This window comes from Opisthorchis viverrini (assembly GCF_000715545.1).
Source record: "Opisthorchis viverrini unplaced genomic scaffold opera_v5_244, whole genome shotgun sequence".
In the NCBI taxonomy this organism is placed as follows: Eukaryota; Metazoa; Platyhelminthes; class Trematoda; order Opisthorchiida; family Opisthorchiidae; genus Opisthorchis; species Opisthorchis viverrini.
Genome location: NW_008751900.1, coordinates 250,596 through 269,655, shown reverse-complemented (window position 1 = coordinate 269,655; position 19,060 = coordinate 250,596).

Genomic DNA, 19,060 nt, shown 5'->3' with positions numbered 1-19,060 from the left:
CATCGCACTTTACATCTTGGGTGTACTAGCTATTAGCTAAACAATCCCAGATCGTGAATGGACGATCAATCAAGATCATTCATTGCCTAACCCACAATGCTTCAGTGCATCTGATTCAGGCAATGAATCGGTCGATGTGTGTAATCACAATATCCTGAGTAACTCGTCAGTACACAAGTCAACAGAAGGCAGGATTTAGCTTTCAGTTGATAGCACAAAAGTACTTAGATGTGCACATATATTGTGAACGGTCACTTAAGTGTTTTCGAATGTCTTTCTGGCCGTCGCCCAGTTTGTGTATTTTATTTGTATAGGATGAAGGAAACGTTTCGAATATCTTATTAGGCTTACTACCAGTAGGCTCAATCGTTACAAGAGTGTGCTTGTAAGCGCCATTTCCTAGAATTTCAATAATTTTCTGTCGCGTACAGATGCGATGACCTTTTGAAATAAACAAACACAAACGGGACCAGATCAAAATGGAAAATATTAAAGCAAAAACCCCTGTGAAACGTGTAGGTATAGTTGCGTGGGAATACAGAGAACACCACGTTCCAAGCAAACTTAACTCAAGGAAGAAATGCCACGAGTCGCATGACCCACCCATTGGGGAACCGCTGCTTAAGCGGCGGGTCAAAACCGTATTAAATGACGTCAACTGTGTGACGGAAGGAAATTGATCGGTGTAAGTTGAAGCCAATGACACTGGTCATTAGCCATCAGCGGCTAACTAGGTTAAAGCTAATGACCGAGAGTCCGAAACTTCGAATCGAATCTTATGAAGCTAAAGCTGACGATCGTCAACACAAACGAAACATTCGTCTGAAATCAAACCGTAAAATTTTCTCACCACCAACAGTCTTGATTTTGCCGTTCAACTGCAACTGGGTGTGAACAAATGAGTGATACTTATCTGAGTATCTACAAGTTAAAGAAAATTCTAACGACTCAAAATCAAACCCGAATTCAGTACTCCAGTCAATTTCCACATCTAGTCATGTTCCACCGTAAATGGTTATTATTTCTATTGAGATATAGATTGCACAACTTCTAACCGATAAACCAAATTTGTTGAAGAGCGGAAATGGATAAAGGCGGACAAGTGGTCCAAGACAATATTGATGCTATCTGTGCAACCTATAATGAACGTGGGAAACGGTAAAAGTAATAGGTAACGGAATAAGTGGAATTCAGGAAAAAATCTGACCACAGGGCAACCGTTGCAGATCATATTTAGAATAACAGAGGTCTTTTGAAAAGAAAAACTTCTGAGGTAGTATGTGCAGCTTTATTGCTTTCTTGTTGTGGACGTTTCACATACGCCCATTGTTAGCCTGGGAACTTCGACCGTTTTGTGCCTGTTGGTTGTCTCGGCGAGGAAGAAATAGTTGGAATTATATGTTCAGTGCACGAAATTCACTGTACCTTAACTATTGTTTCATAAATATCAAGTTCAAGATTTTTACTCGGCTGGATACCTCTCACGGTTTCTGAACCACATTCAAGCTGTTTTTTTAGGATAACGCGTCCAAAATTTACAGCGATTCCATCCTCAGATGACTGTCCTTCTCGGTTGGTCTGTAGGTTCATGAATAAACTGGTTAACTCGAGACATTAACTGAGTGTGACTCTGATATCCTTCTTCTCGCTTTTTTAGGTTAAGGTCTTGAAACACCGTATCTCCGTGTGATTCAATACATCAAGCTGAAAGCGCCTTTTTTGTTCAATGTTTGTGGTTATCATTTCACCCCTATCGTTTAGTAACGTGAACTGGTGATAAAACAAAATGACTTTCGCCACCGTTATTGCTGACTGTTAGTTGACGCGGGCATATTCAGAAGCGGTCTGTAGCTTCCTCTTTCCAGGGAGCGAAGCTGTGTGCAAATTTAAAATGCACTTTTTTACCAAGCAGGTACCTATGACACAGTCTTCATGTTCTCGTTTTAGAAGAAAATATCGTCGATATCAGCCGCTAGATGCTAGCTAAATGCACACTTAAGTCAGCGCTCATTTTTCAAAGTCTGGTAACGAAAATCTGGCTCAGCGTCGTATGATCTGTGATTTCACTGCCAGTTTCACGGTTTTTGAGGCAAACATTTTTATTGAATTTATAAGGATTTATGTGGGTTTTTTGGTGTAGAAAGAGTAGGTTTTCTGAACATCACATCCAAACGGTATCATGATAATGAAAAACACAGATAAAACTTACGTCAGCGTGTGCTACTAACCTTAAGAGTACATAACCATCGATCGTGTTTTCGGGGTCCCGGGATTTGAGCCTAATGTTGTGGCCTGTTCTGAAAAGCCTGCAACTATGTGGTGCACTGTGCGCGCCAGTTAACACCGGGTGTTCATGTATACGAACGTAAGATAGGAGCTTGCCATTACGTAAGTGTGGGCGTGAAGTCCACAGGGGAGGATATCGGCTCCTGAAATATGCATTCTGTGGGCTTGATCATCCTTCAGTAAAGCGTTTTGGAATTGATGCTATAAGATTAGATCAGTTCTGTTTTATGCTACGGCTAGTTTCACTAAATGTTAGGAGGACAGATGAGGTACAGTACACGAAAGTGACTGATTCCGTGAGCTGGGTGAATATTCTTCGCGAGTTCAAACGACTCAAAATTTTATTATGTAGGCTCATATTTTCTTCGATGAGCAGATAGGGTGGTAAGCTCCAAGGTCAGCGGTTCGTAGTGAACCTGCCGACCGGTGGCTGTGTCTGAGTTTGTACCTACTTACATAATTTCAGTAGGTAGACCCGGAATAGAAATAACACGTTTGTTGCCCTACCGTTAGACTAAGATGCTCAGTGCTGTTGTGGCGAAACTGCTTCAGATTCTCGTTATTTTGGAAACATGAGTGGCACGACCTGTCCCTTTTATAGGTACACAAGAAAGCCTATGCTGGTACACTCCCACATTATTCAGCAGACAGTGGATGAAATCACTCCTGGTTTTCTCCACTAGCACAGGTTAACATTCCCTTGAGACTAAAAACAGTGCTTGACGCAGTTTTATATGGATTTGCAAAGATGAAAAAACTTACGCAGGGAGGCTAAGGCATGATTTTGCACCATTTCTTGTGGACAGCAACATGTTTTTTTGTATTTAATCCAAAGTTGTCTCTGTTTGACCTCTCACTCGCGTACAATCTCACCACACTTATACTAAACAACAGTTTCAATAAAGGGTAAGATATCCAAGTCTTTTGCCACTCCGTCGTTCAGCTGAAAATGACCAAACACAGGAACAGAAATACCATAGCGTTTAAGTTCTAAACAACGATAAGTAGGTGAAGTTAGCCACCATCGAATAATTGAACAAAACCTTCTGAAAATTCGTCGGCAGCCAGCTGTCGGTATAAGGTTTTCGGAGGCTCATCAGATGGGCATAGTCCTGCAACAACTTACTTTGTAAATAACTGTATTCCGTCACTGCTACAGATAAACTTTTGAACTTTATAGGTGTCAACATTTGTCTGTAAACAGCATGGTGTGTGGGTCGATTTCCGTTGCTAAAACGATGGTTCGTTTGAAGAAACTAGTAGAAGTTGCCTGAGGGAAAATATATCTGCGGTTTGTTTATATTTCTTGGAGGGTTAACCTACAGACGTTTTTTTGTAACCAAAAACCGAAATGAGGCCAATGCTCCTTTTTAATTCGCTTACACAAATCTTAAGGATACCGAGTAGAGTGCGGTCTTTGAATTTTGGTGACCGGTTTGTAGAAAAGCCACAATAGCAACCAGAAGTCTATTATCGGGACGTTAGGATTCACTGGTAGATAAGACAGAACCACCAGCGTTCAAATATCTGATTTACATTGCACTGCAATAGAACTAATTGGGTCAATATGTGATGAACTCTCATCATACGTTTCAGAACAGAGTTTGCTTAATAACTGATATAACAGTTATTTATTTCAATCAGTTGGATCGCAGAAGAATGTACACATTCTATGTGATTGAGTTTCTGATTTTTACTACTAATTTCTTATGTTGAATGAAGAGGCAAATATCAATGTATATTCACTCAAGTAGAAGACCTTCCACTCGGTAGTTCAAAGCAGTATCCGAACCCGCAGCTGCATCTACATTCATCCAGGTATGCAACTAGAAACTGAGAGTACAGGGCAGTCGATTCAGTTCTTGCATTCTGTACCATCGTTCCTGAAAGAGAGAGCATGAATGAGTGGATGTGAAATCAAGCCTACTAGCAAACTGGTATACTGTTGTATATTCTTCAGGGAACAAGCATTAAGAAAAGCAGTTGTAAAGTTGAATTCGAGGTAACTAATCACAAGGTTGCTGAAAACTCGTCGACAGCCCTTCTTGGGGCTCATCAGGTAGGCGCAGTCCCCGAGTTTCCATCAACCTTTTCTTCTACTTTTATCCGAGGCCGTTAATTTAGATGGACGCGCGGAAGCCGTCGTTAAATATGACACAAGATCAACAGAGCCGTTAGTCATGATACTGCCTGGGGTTTGCCGATAGAACAGTCACAAAGCTTGCCCACAAAAAGGGGGCGAGGTTTACGTGAGGATAATTGCGGGAATTCTAAGAAGCATCGGGCTTCTGCTTGTCCGCTCCCATGCATGCAGTGGTTAGGACGGATTGGTAGATGGCACCAAATGACGGCCTATATGGTGGGACAGCCATTTTAGTTGTGAGGTTCATGGTTGTGTGCCGGCTGGGATATGTTAAGGTCGCTCAACTAAGATAGGACAAAAAGGGCGCTCACTGAAAGCGTTCGGCTCAAATTTCACTACAATACAGTGGGCGAGTGTGGGTGTACTGATAAAGCAGCAAATGACTTGGGAAACAAATCATGTTGTATGCCCCAACCCCCAACCTGCAGGACAAACAGATGATGTTCGTCGGACCTCTATGCATTGACCAACTGCTATAAAAAAACGGTGGAAGGAAACTTTAGCCATATAAGCTTGGCGAGCCTAGGCTTAATGTAAGAACGCCCCTTCAACTGTGAATCCTCTAAGAAATAGGTGACGGAATAAACGGCACAACTTAAGTAAACAGACCATATCCAGTGCAGACCGAAAATTCGGCCAACCACCAAAATGGAAACTACGCGAACTAGACGATGCCTCTTACTCGTCCAGCTAAGTAGGCCTCTGTTGTGCACACAGTACAGACATGATCTATCCTCGGCGGCAAAATAGCCTTAGTTTACTTAAATAGCTGAGTCCGTTCCCATATTCTTACCTCAGAATCATCTATGAACGTTTCCAATGATCTGTCCGGATGCAGTAGACGCCTAGATAATTGAGACCAAAACGTATGACAGATCATAATACAAATCATCTCATTTCTGTCAACCAGCCTGTTGTTGGGGAGATAGAATCCTACGGAAGAACGATGGTGGCCCTTTCGGGGGTTTCTCGCATGCTTGAGGAACTATTGAGTTAAAATTTCGCACAGTTTTTGGTGTGTTTGTAAGCAAAATCTACGTGATATCACCTTATAAACAGAAAGTGTAAAGAATATGCAATCATTTGAAAACCTATTTGGTTTTTCGAAAGACTCACCGGGAACCTAGCTGAATCTCTTGTTTGTGATGTTTCCAGGCAACTGGATGTGCTGCACCAGGCATTACAATTATACATGTGTCGCGATATCTCGAATATCGTAGTGACTGAAACATGAGGCGGCCTGGTGCAGCACATTCATGTGCCTGGAAGCATCACAAACGAGAGATTCAGCTAGGTTCTAGGTGGGTCTCTCGAAAAGTCAAATTAGTTTGCAAATGAGTGTATTTCGCTAATTTCGTGCGATTTGGTCTCAAGTAGAACATAAGTTTGACGAAAATTCGGGGGCTGTGCCTACCTGATGAGCCGGTCGTGGGCTGTCGACGAAATTTCAGCAACCTTATGAGTAGTGCGTTACAAATAGCAAATTCAGAGCTTTTTAACCATTTCTCCTCACGTCTCTGTAACATTTTTAGCGAGTCATTGCTCTTGTGGTTGAATTCCGTCAAAAGCTTGGGATCAGCAGATTTACAACAAATTTGTGATTGGTTGCAGTTTATAGGTTTCTTGGCGTATACAACATATCTATTGGTGGTTGCGTTTTAACGATGGTATTTCCCCTCAGATTGGTAGATCTGCTGCTCTGTAACTTTGCAGACACAACAGATTAGAGAAGGTTTGTAAAATTTGTAAGCAGCTACAGTTAACTAAAGGTTTTTGTGGCTGATTCCCCAATAATTTGACTGAATTTCGGGATGGCGTGTGGATTTGTGATTTTCATGTCTGCACTCTGTTGTTATCCTGAAGCTCCGAGCTCCCCTTATTCTTGGCCTTTATATGTGCGTGCTTCTACTGCATCACTGATCTAACCGAAATAATGAAACCACTGAAAATTACTTCATCCCTATCATGACAAATCAGTACTACGCTTCGTTCTGTTGAGCAGCCGGTTTCACTCAATTGTCAGTCCAACTAACCCTCTTGGTAATACCAGGAGATAAGCTGGAATGACGTGTCAGAACACAAAAATTTTATTTAGTTATGGTGTCTTCAAGCTTTGTGACTCACATTGCGCTGAGTGACACCACTCCGTATGGTATGAACACAAGGAACAGCGGCCCAGGATAACAAGTGATTTAAGTTTTGGGGTGGCAATCTATTTTTTTCTCAAAACGATACGTGTGCCGTTCACCTAAAAAATCATGTACTTAGGTAAATATTCCAAAGAGAAAAGGGAAAATATGTCCTCTGTCGGACTGAAGATCATGTGGTCGGTTCTTGCCAGGGGTCTTGTTTTGGACTCAGTCTATGACAGTAGAATGAGGTCCGGAAAGTGTTGAACTGAGAATTCCAAGTACACCAATGCACTTTGTGTATCAGGACAATATCATCCCTTGGCCCTCTGTGAGGGTAACACGGGAGACTCTATTAGGCAGAGGTCGGCGGATCAGCTGTGAAGTTCAGGTGCCTAAGCGTGACGGAGAGCAAGCATCTTTGGTAGCTCACTAAATGAGCACTGTCTACTAAGCGAGAGGTCGGCGGCCCCAATCGATCCTCAGATATGTCTTTTCGTTCACTCTACGTCTACTTGAACTTCTCAGTTTAACAGCCGTCTAAACTCATCTCCGATAACTATGCGATCTCAGTTTACGCATGTGATTATATATGGTTGCCGGCCTGAAGGGTAAACCATCCGGGCCATAATCACAGATGTCAAGAACTTAATCACCTCACCTGTTCATTGCAGGTGGTCCTCTGGGTCAGTGTTTACATATGAATACTTTTCTCTAGATCTCCTCAACCAGGTAGAATTTCAGACAGGTTTATGCGTTGCTTTGATCAGTAGAATTGATGAAAAATTGCACTGTTCACAGTGATTTTACCACTGAACGTAAATGGGTTTTTTGTTTGGTCCATTTGAAAATTCATATACAATAACGCTCAAAAGTGAGGTCCATTAATGGAGAAACGAAAAGACCATGACAACGTTCCCTACAAGCCACCACCCTGTGTACAATCTCTTCGAAGTCAGACCACCTCTCATAACGTCACTTTTCTTGTTGCGGCGGATTACAGATAAGATTCCCATAGCTGCTTTCCTACACTACAACATCGCGGTGTCTCCAGCCTAACTTATTAATGCATCTAATATTTTATTACGAAGAGAATGGACTTTGCCGTGTACTGTGTCCCCGTGACCCATTGGAGTATACTGGGAGGTCTCTACGCGACACGCAGTCTCTTCCACCAAGCTGAAGTCTAGAGGCAGAGGTCGGGTTCGAACCACGGAACCTCCGATCAGTTAAATTCGCGTCTAACCACTTGGTCCATCTCGCCCAGAGTTTTTAGTGTGTGCTGACTGCAGACTCGTTTATGCAGCATGACTCCAGAGATAACCGGTAATTCGACCACATGTTGTTTTACGATATCATGTCAATCACCGACCAAAACCGATTACATCGCCATCAGTTTCAAACGATGAGTATCAGTAACTGACTACTTCTGGTTTTGGAACCCTTGTGTGGATCCTGACAATGAGGTCATCTGCGGTCGCTTCTCGCTTCGTTTTCCAGGGCAGCGCGAGGTGTGGACAGATCGATTAGCAGCTAAGAACTGGAGCCGTTTTCTGGACTATCTTTCAACTGCTCCTGCTCTGAACATAAATTCCTGATGGAACAAGACCGACCGAACCCTTCACACTCTCTGGAGTTTCGCTAGTGGAACTGCGTTACCAGGTCTTCTCAAGCACTTTTTCTGGGGCACTTTTCAAGGATGAGTGTGGCGTCCTCACTCAGCGTTTGTCTGATCTACTTTTCCCCATCTGTCCTCTCAGACAACTGGGAAGAACGGATAATAATGCCCGTCTTCAGTGAAAGCCCGTAATGAGTGCAGTAAGCACTCATTCGTAGTGAGACCCCTAGCGTCGCTGCTCAATTACAACCTTATGGTGACCGGTGGAGAATCGACTGGAGAGCAGCATGCGGGATTCTGCCTTTGTACAGTACAGACTTAATCATCCAACGCCTCCAGATGTAATATCAACCCCGTACATAGAGCTGACCAACGATTTTAGTATTCCTCGATATCTAGGCGCACATGACCCAGTAGACCAGTCTGTTCTTCGTAACAGGCTTGCTTAATAAAAATCACCGTAGGAGTCTGTAAACATAATAATTCCATTGTATTTTCATACTTTCGGGGGTGTAAGAGTACACGATGAATTCCCTAAAGATTATATGTACAAGGTATAGTCCGACAAGAGAACCCACCGTCCATTCCTACTTGATTTTGTGATCGAAAACATAACGAGAAGAACACTGGGTATTCCAAACTCTGATTTTCAAACACCTATTGACGGAAGCGATGTCAACACTATGCATATATATATATATATATATATATATAGAGAGAGAGAGAGAGAGAGAGAAGTCGTTCCGTCCTTCGGCACAAAGTGTAAGGTCATGCTCCTGGACACGTATTCATTGAATACGCCTTTTACAATCCAAGGAGAGGTGCTTGATGGATTTACTTGAGAGTTTTAGAAGTTCCTACCATAAATCGCGGATGAAGTTAATGCATGAATCTCAAAGGTTCAGTCGCGTTTTCTAATTTGAGTCACCTATGACGGCAAAGATGCATGTGTCTGAATCTCAAGGGGCGTGTATGTCAGGCTATAGTAGTGGATGTATGTTTTCTGCGATTAGCCGAACACAGACGTCCTCAGGTCTTCAACGACCGTTATCTAAGAATTATAGCTAGTATAAACTCAGGCCAGTAGATGTACAACTGGACCATTAGTAAACGAGTGCTCAACACTGCTCAACGAGTGCAACCGTATCTTAAGCCAATGAATGTGTGTGGTCCCAAAAACTGTACGGGGTGGGTAATGCACTGAGAATGCCAATTAATCCTTTGACAAAAAGAGTACTGTTTTCTGTGCTCAGTTCAGAAGCAGAGAGGTGATCATCCTGTAACCTGACAGAAGGATATGAAATTGGTTAAAACGGATACGTATATTCGATTCCACTGGTTTTCAGCACGGGGTCGGCATGACCGCTCCTGTGAATGATTGGAGACTGCGAGATATGGCTGCTAATCGATATCAATGGCGTCGCTATTGTCAGTTTCTACCCAGAGTGTCTGGGGGAGTCTGAAGAGATTCAGGCAAATTAGAATATTTGTGACAAGCTAGTGCTAACCGCATTCCCTATCCATTTGTATTCTTTCCTCACATTGGAGCTTTCAAGTATACTATACTTGCATGACAGCCAAGCATCGATGCTGATGTCGATTACGGTGAGTGCTTTTTTGCCGCTTTAGCTAACCAGGAATAATATATTTTCGTGAGTAAATGGAAGTACGGAACATCGCTTGCGAAGTTGACGGTAGCCGCGAATCTATATCACGTGGTTACTTGTAAAATCCGCTTTCTAACAGAAAAACATCCTCTTGTGAGAGGCGAAAAACAAAATGCCAGTTGAGACGAGGTCACCACAACCTTAGAGCTCCTACGTCACATGACCTAAACCGTATAAACACGTGCACACTATTGCAACAACGCAATTCAGTTAAATTCCCGCACCAAGTTTGTCAGCAACATACCCCTTTGAGTTTAGAATTTCGTCTGTTGCCGATTTACAATCGACTCTGGTAAACCATTCCGTTTGACTGACACAGGTAGTTCTTCTCCATTATGCGACTAAGGTAGCTGAACGTGCATATTCCTTACTCAGTTGCGTGAAGAAAGAGAATATGAATTTAGACCCAAATTTTCTGAGACCTCCGCTGAACTATCCATACTCAGAAGCTATTTGTTTTTTCCTGCAGTATGGAGGTTTTGGCGTTTTGTTTGGCCAAGCAAATCAGAGCATTATGCCCCGTGACATAGCAGTCGCATTTTGTTGGAATAATATAGGTATTTTCATCAGTATGCAAAACAAATGCAATAGGAATAGCCTAATCAGTTAGGAGGTCGTCAGTCGAATGATGTGATAAATCCGTTTGGCCAGCACATGATCATCCCCGCAATATTTCACACGTGACACTTGGCAGCAACACTGCAATTGACAATGTTACGGAAAGTAAACAGTTCGGATCCACTGTGCTCCAACTTAACCAGATTGCTTGTTCGTGATTTACCCTGCAGAACGAATCTCAAACAATTTGTGAGCTCCTTCGTCACCGCTATTGTCAGTTTCTACCCAGAGTGTCTGGGGGAGTCTGAAGAGATTCAGGCAAATTAGAATATTTGTGACAAGCTAGTGCTAACCGCATTCCCTATCCATTTGTATTCTTTCCTCACATTGGAGCTTTCAAGTATACTATACTTGCATGACAGCCAAGCATCGATGCTGATGTCGATTACGGTGAGTGCTTTTTTGCCGCTTTAGCTAACCAGGAATAATATATTTTCGTGAGTAAATGGAAGTACGGAACATCGCTTGCGAAGTTGACGGTAGCCGCGAATCTATATCACGTGGTTACTTGTAAAATCCGCTTTCTAACAGAAAAACATCCTCTTGTGAGAGGCGAAAAACAAAATGCCAGTTGAGACGAGGTCACCACAACCTTAGAGCTCCTACGTCACATGACCTAAACCGTATAAACACGTGCACACTATTGCAACAACGCAATTCAGTTAAATTCCCGCACCAAGTTTGTCAGCAACATACCCCTTTGAGTTTAGAATTTCGTCTGTTGCCGATTTACAATCGACTCTGGTAAACCATTCCGTTTGACTGACACAGGTAGTTCTTCTCCATTATGCGACTAAGGTAGCTGAACGTGCATATTCCTTACTCAGTTGCGTGAAGAAAGAGAATATGAATTTAGACCCAAATTTTCTGAGACCTCCGCTGAACTATCCATACTCAGAAGCTATTTGTTTTTTCCTGCAGTATGGAGGTTTTGGCGTTTTGTTTGGCCAAGCAAATCAGAGCATTATGCCCCGTGACATAGCAGTCGCATTTTGTTGGAATAATATAGGTATTTTCATCAGTATGCAAAACAAATGCAATAGGAATAGCCTAATCAGTTAGGAGGTCGTCAGTCGAATGATGTGATAAATCCGTTTGGCCAGCACATGATCATCCCCGCAATATTTCACACGTGACACTTGGCAGCAACACTGCAATTGACAATGTTACGGAAAGTAAACAGTTCGGATCCACTGTGCTCCAACTTAACCAGATTGCTTGTTCGTGATTTACCCTGCAGAACGAATCTCAAACAATTTGTGAGCTCCTTCGTCACAGAATAATGAGGACCATCTAATGGGCTGCTCACTCGGTCCATTCGTCACGTGATCACCCAAAAATAACCGATTCACTGGTGACGTAATCCACGTCATGGTGAAAATGCTGCGGGGGTTAAAAAAGTTTCTAGCAAGAATACAAGCTCCAAGTGGTGCACAAGTTTTAGGGAGAACGTTAATATTGGTGAATGCACACGTAGACGCTTGCTAAAAGATGCCCTAGCAATGGACACCTTGCACACGTCTCTAATATCGTAAGTCGAACATTCCCTATGAAGATGACATTTGGACTCTGACATAAAAGGACTCCTTTCGTTTGTCACGTCAAAGTTACTCGGGGCTTTTTACTTGTGCCCGAATGTTTTCGCCAGCATTACGCAATAGATTGTAATTGTTTTCACCAACAACAAAGTCGGCAGTACGGATTAGGGGTAAACTTTTATCTTGGCACTGGACCATAAATTTCATCAATATTCAGGTCAGTTTTTTTAATTAAATTAAAATGTCCACACGTTGCCGTTCGGAACAGCTTTTCAGCAGTGCGTCTTGCAGCTTTCCCTCGGTTCATTTGGTTGTAGGATCTAGGCGCCAATGGTGTCAGATGAAGAAAATGATTACACTGGTTACATAAAGTATGACACAAACGGGGCAAATAGTGGATTGAGTGATGAGAAAAATCAACTGAGGAAGCGTCGTTGGTGCCTTGGTGGAGGCGCAGTGGTTGATAGGTTGGAACTCTGCCAGAAAATCTCGAGTACGGCATGAATTAACACTGCGAAGGCTGGCTGTTTGGTTTTTCGTGAGTTGCTTTCATGTTGTGCTTTTTCCAATCCGCTTGTTCCTTTACTCACTGCACATTTTAGGAAGTGACCTATTAGAAAGCACATGGTATACGGTATACGGTGTACATGGTATACAGGGTCACATGGCATACGAACAAAAAGACTGTAGCAACTTCGCCTTCTCAGACTATAAATGTAAATCATACCTGAAATCTTAAGCAATTGCCTCAACTCAAGAAGTGCAAACGTAAACTGATACAAAAAAGTCATTCGCAAAGGCTTTCTTCGATCAAAAAAAATTCAATATAATTTCCTGTAATATGCATTTCAAAAATATCTAAATAAAATTGCTTCCATTTGGCCGAATCCACTCATTAATGCTAACAATTGGTTATAAAATACCATCGATATAATTCCCTCCTTGCTTATTTAACCAGATTAACGTGGTGTTCCTGACAAGTTTTCGAGACTCTACGAGGTGAACCATTAACACTGTCAGCAATCTGCGTGGAATACGTATATATATATATATATATATATATATATATATATATATATATATATATATATATATATATATATATATATATATATATATATATATATATATATATATATATATATATATATATATATATATATATATATATATATATATATATATATATATATATATATATATATATATATATATATATATATATATATATATATATATATATATATATATATATATATATATATATATATATATATATATATATATATATATATATATATATATATATATATATATATATATATATATATATATATATATATATATATATATATATATATATATATATATATATATATATATATATATATATATATATATATATATATATATATATATATATATATATATATATATATATATATATATATATATATATATATATATATATATATATATATATATATATATATATATATATATATATATATATATATATATATATATATATATATATATATATATATAATGAGTCCACGATGCAGGTGTCATCAATGGCTGGGCGCTCCGCAATCTTATGTACCACCGCAATAGCTTCTTAATTTATTAAGGATTGAAATACAAGAAAACGCACCTAATAACACCACTCAGATATGTAAAATTATGTTCCCCTTTGTATCTGGACACAATAATACTATGGAGTAATCAGTATGGAGGAAACAGTGTATTCATTGTTTGACCTACCTTGGCAGTGAGGCACGTGACTGTACGGATGCAGGCAAGTTTGCTGATGGAGATATTCAGTCAAGATAAAGGTTATTTGAGTGCTCTAGCATTCGACGTGTATGTGGGACGCGTTCAATCTTTTTAACTGAGGGTCTTGCATAAAACGTGTTGTGACACTTTTTGCAAGTATTCATGCTATCCAGTATTGTCACAGGTCCTGGCCATCCACTTGACGAGAACATACTTGATAGTTGATTCCGTCTGAGTAGAAGAGCAAATTCGATTTTGCTTCCTTTGCTATTACTCATCCCCACCTCATCTTCGAGCACTTGATTCCTCCTTGGTCTAAATGTGTAGTTATATCCTACCATGGGCAAGTTCAGAATGAATAGGACTACAATAAACTGACTTTTTTAGTATTGAAAAGTGGACATGGCAGCCATCTTTTAACCGATGAACTCCCTATCGTCAGAATTCAATTTCAGCATCACAACTTCTTAAAGTGAAAGAAGAAATGTACAAAGTTGAAATCATAATGGTTCTGGTAATGGGGATTTTCATGAATGCAAAATCTATTTACAACACACACTAATGGATCTTCCAAAGTGAAGTACTTCTGGCTGCGCCCTGTTGTTAAGGCCATACAAAACGGAATGGGAAGTGCTTTCCATCAGTGAATATAACTTATGTACAAACCTTACTCGTACGACTTTAGCTTTCTTAGACCGAAAAATTTTTGGCGACCCATAATGTAGCTGCTAAATGCACTTCTGGATCAACCTAATGTTCTGTGTTGTTTCAAAATACAAATAAGAGTATAAACCAACTTTCAAGGTCAGTAGGATTCTGAAATTACCCTTGGATTTTACAACGGGTGTTGCAGCTTGAAAGAAGCACGAGTGAACCATTTATTAGTGCTCAGGAATGTCTACCTATTTTACGTTATTATGGTTCTCTGGGGTCGAGCCCGTGGCCGTGAACTGAATACTTTCGATGGTGCACTTCATTTAGGTAGCCCCAGTGATGAACAACGGAATGCAAAAATATGTGCAAAGCAATGACGGTACTATTAAAAAGGGTCAACTGTGATAACCTCTTAGTTTACACTTTGGATCTAGCTATAATTTCATGCTACACTGGTTCGACCTCATTAGCAGTGAAGCCAACGAATCTTTTGGTAGTGTTTCCCAGCTTCTTTTGCACCCAGTCGGATTTTCAAATGCTCGGTGTATTTCCTAAGTGAATCGGGACGTCACTGCTTTAACTTGCGGGACAGAAATACGAGAACTGGCGATACTGCCTTTGGGACGCTTAAGAGTTAAATATTTCTACTCATTGCTATTCATTGCTATTTTCATATCTAGCTGACTAGATAGAATAAACCGCGTTAAGACAAAAGTCTTGTTTAGCCCATTTTAGCTACTGGGTAAGATCGTTCCTGTACTTCGAAAGCTTTGAAGAGCCAGCCTGATTCAAAAGCCCCGGTCGGATTTTTTCACAAGGGCACAAGCACCCCCTACCTTGAGCATTACTCTTGTATCTCCATTTTAACAGTCCTCTGTTGATAAACAGGGTTCGCAGCCATAATTATCCACAGCATGTGTTCTAACAAACTCTATTCCCTAAGAAGGTGAAAATATACTGCGGTGTCTTGAATATCGTGACAAATGAAACATGAGGCGGCCTTTGTGCAGCACATTCAGTTGTAGAACATCATAAACGAGAGATTCAGTTGGGTCTCTCAAGAAAACCAAATTGATTTGCAAGAGAGTGCATTTCTCGAAGACTCTATTCCCCTTCCAGCAATCGGGTTAAAAAACGAAACTTCCAAGTGTTTAGTGCTCAGGCTTGGTCACGAAATTAGCGAACATAAACATAAAGTAAAAGAATGCATGNAACACGACGCTGCATTCACAATATTTTAGTTGATGTGCTCAGAAAACAACCTCCATGCAGACAACTTGTGTGTACGTGGAAAGTAGGTTAATCCAATGCGAAGTTTTGGTGGTACCACTTAATTAAGAACACCTCTATTCAGTTTTATTGGAAGAATCGACTGGATCCTAGGCGAATCTCCCGTTAAAACTAACCATAATTTCAGACGGATGCATCTCGCCACCTGCATGAAGTAGAATATACGATGGAAGCTCGGGAACTGCGCCAAACTGATGAGCCTCATGAAGGGTGAAATATGTTATGTGCTGTCCGAAAGTTTTCACCAACTGTATGAGTGGTTCCTTATGAAGAGAATGCACCGCATCATCTCGAATCTCTTACCAATTGAGAAGTGAGGCGGTTTTTACGGAAAATTCGGTTGGAGAATATCATAACCGGGAGATATATTTGAGTGTCCACTTGACCACCGAGTGATTTTCAAATTGGTGAATTCCGCCGCAAGACATATATCTTTCTACTCCTTCAGGTTACTTCAGGCTTGGATGCCTTACGATTTTGTGCAATCTTTCTTCGTTTTCTTCACATTCCATGAAGCAGTGAGGTCCCTACAGACCGTAAAAGCTTTGAGTTCACTTGTGTCTGTATGTACTTCACCATCCGTTCCGCCAAAAAACTTTGGATCATTATGTGTAAATCATCCTTAATTGGGATTCGGGTTAAGGCGCAAGAGAGTCAGTCAACCGATTGGATAGTTCGTTCAAGCTTGCTTCTGGACGTTGGTAGACCATGTCGGTATCCTCTGTCAACAGCATTAATTTTGGCGGTACACGATATCAGGCCCAAAGTTCATGCTGCATACCGGAATGCAGATGGTAGGCATGCGCACTTCCTTGACAGTCGAAACATATCCCGATTGCGACGTGTGACTGAATGTACTCGGGGTTTACTGGCAAGCTACACGATGGAGGCAAACAAGAGCCACACAGCCTGCTTCAGCTCGGAATCGTTTCTTGTGGCGTATGGATTATTGGAACTCCAGATGAGCGACCAAAACCCAAGGCACCACCTCAGTAATTCGCAAGATGAGTCAGTCTAAAGTTACGTACCCTGATTTTGAAGTTTGCTTCCACTTGCATGCGCATGGGCTCAGTGCTGTAGATCAAAGTTTGGGTCAGGGACTTGAAGTATTGAACACTGGAACAACGCGATAGTCCATTATCATAATGCGGTTAACTATAGAATAGAAAACCTGGGACTGACAAGCCTGCGGGGAACTGTTTTAAGGCAGTCGAGCTGACACGAGTTGGTATGCAGTCGCCAGAAAGAGGAGTCATCATGAGAAGTAGCTTAGCACTTAGTCCCACCCTCCTCCTCCCTCCCAACTAAACTGTTGTAGCACTTACAACCCCACACAGACTAGCGACACTCAAGATGAATCATCAATTGAAGCACCTTGGACAGGAAGATTAAAAAACCAAACTCGTTCACAAATAACCTGGAATAACCCTAGCTCAGCAATTGTAAGATTCAGACCACCGTTCTAACCGGCAATACCCTTTAACTGATCTAGTGTGCTAATCTGAAGTGGTCATACTGATGGGTGCTCTGTCTGTCTTAAAACCTGGCCAACTTGGTGGCCTGGTCAACTGACCTGGTAAATCATTTGCGTATGGGTGCTCGTCTGTCTTAAAACCTGGCTAACTTGGTGGCCTGGTCAACTGACCTGGTAAATCATTTGCGTCCAAAGCGAAACGTTGTCCAATTGAAAACAATTAAAAATAATTAAAAAGTAAAAACCAGGCTCTTTAAAAACTATGACTTCCCACACAACGGTAGTCACATAGCTAAAGCACTTTCTAAGAACTCTCATTGAAAGCGGTCACAAGAAGAGTTCCGTGATAAGGAACTTGCGACACCGCCACCCAACAAAATTCAGAGGCAGTCTCCTGCTATGCAAGAGTATCGTTCACATCAGGCTTCTAGTCAAGGACGACAGTACTTCTGGAACATTCATTTGGTGGCCTATATAAGAGGAAAGTTGTCAAAAGCACTCGTTTAATCTTCAGTTCAGCAACCATCACTCATTCGTCCAAACTCGTCTATGATGCTTTTGCACTTATCTGTCCGTCGGCCGGACGACTCAACACCTGTTTCTTGTCATCAGTAGACAGAACTGGGCAAAGAAGGCAAGCGACGGGCTCGCCTGCACCCCCTACCGACGGACACAAAACACCAGATGGAACCACCGGTATGTATCCAGTGCGTTAAAAACTCACTATAATTGGAGTGGTCGCTACTAAACGAAGACAACCCACCCTGACTAGACTTGTGTAACTTGTTTTGGACTACCAAACTTTGCTAGTGATCAGTCCAAAACTATGAACTTCATGAACTGCTGCTTGTGACTAGTTTTACCTCTGCTCTATTTGACATAATTATTCACAATACCTGGTTTTTAACGCTAGCAATGCATCAACCGATCTACATTAATCGTAAATAATGTCGTATTTACTCTTATCTGTTAATCGCGTACGACATGTTGTTCCTCTCCATCGAGTTTATCAGATAAACGTGCTTCAAACTGACGTGTACTGGTCAGTGTCAGACATCCTCTTCTCACAGTGTCCCTTAGGAAGCCTTTAATCAGGTGATCCGACTAATATGAGGAGTAAGGTAATTATTAAGGAAGCCATTACACATTCTTTTGCGAACGGGCATAGGCGGCCACTGAACAGAGTCATGATAGGGTTCGTCTCTTAACAGGGCTTGAAACCCAACGATTAAATCTTTGATACAAGCATCCGTAATGTAAGATGGCCCAAGTGGTTACAGCGCGAATTTAGTGACCACAAGGTCCGTGATTCGAACCCGACCTCTACTTTTCGAATTCCCCTGTCTAGGCTTGAGCAACCTGGCAGTATTCCAGCCCTCGTGCAACCTTCAGGTGGCAAAAAAATTGTAAGCCGACCACCGGTGCACCCAATAGGGTCTTGAGGTCGACGAGTTAAACTCGATTAGATGATGGATGAGTATGCAGTTGTGAATCAAAGAATGAAGTGCAAAAAACGTCTTTTATGCCAACTGTGGCCTATCAGGTAACGACGGATGAAATAAGTGAGCGATGGCACTTTCCTCAACAAAACGGAGATCCAGATCTTGGAGATTTGGATGAAATTACGCTGGTGAAGCTACTCGTAGTATACACTGGCAGGGAACTGTATGCTATTGTTGTGACTGGCATAAACTACCGGCTCGTATAACATACAAAATCAGCGTACGGCAGCAAAACATCGTGATTGAGCGCTGATTTTGTACTACGCAATCTAGCCGTAAAATGACACTTTTGAAATCTAAGCTGCTGTTATTTTCCAATCCTTTTTAAATCATTCCGAATCCTTGTATCGGCCAAACTACACTAA